Source organism: Volvox carteri, assembly GCF_000143455.1.
Source record: "Volvox carteri f. nagariensis unplaced genomic scaffold VOLCAscaffold_49, whole genome shotgun sequence".
Taxonomy (NCBI): domain Eukaryota; kingdom Viridiplantae; phylum Chlorophyta; class Chlorophyceae; order Chlamydomonadales; family Volvocaceae; genus Volvox; species Volvox carteri.
The window spans coordinates 189,547-190,204 of NW_003307592.1; positions in this window are offsets into that span (position 1 = coordinate 189,547).

The following is a 658-nucleotide window of genomic DNA, read 5'->3' on the forward strand; positions in this document are numbered from 1 at the left end:
TATTGATGAGATGGGGAGGGGAGGGGAGTAAGCCGGCAGGGCCAGTGGGCGCTGTCAGGGCTTTGGGGGGGGGTGGAGGGGGGGGGTAGGGTAGCTGATGTGCTGCAGCTGCTGCAATGGAGGCACCTCCTCCCCTGCCGGCTCTCCAGGCGCTAGCTCTTCTCCAACAGGTGGGGTTGTAGTGTAGGGGAGATAGGTAAGCGGGATGCGAGAGGAGGAGGAGGAGGTAGGGGGGGTGAGAGGGAGGTGAGGCAAGTGGACCGCTGCGTACCTGGCCCTGTTCAGGCGCCACCCAGCTCCCCAGCGGCTGTTGGTTGGTGCGCTCTTTCCCTTCCCTTCACCCCAAGGGAAAGCGGTTGGCAAAGGTCTATGAAGATGTCACTTTTGCTTGCTTAGGGATGATGAGATTATCCTAATCCTGATCGTACAATTCCTAATATGATATATTAGATTATTGTTTATTGTTAGTAGTGACGGCAGCAGGCAGCACTGCATCCTTTAGTACTAATAGTTCCTGTGGGGGGGTGTCCGCTGTGGCGCACACAGGGGTGTGTGTGTGTGGAGGCGGCCGCTGGTGTGAAGGGGCTGTGGGGAAACGGGGGAAAGCAGGAGACATTTATTGCCGTCATTTCCTTTCCTTTTTCTTTTCCTTTTTCCT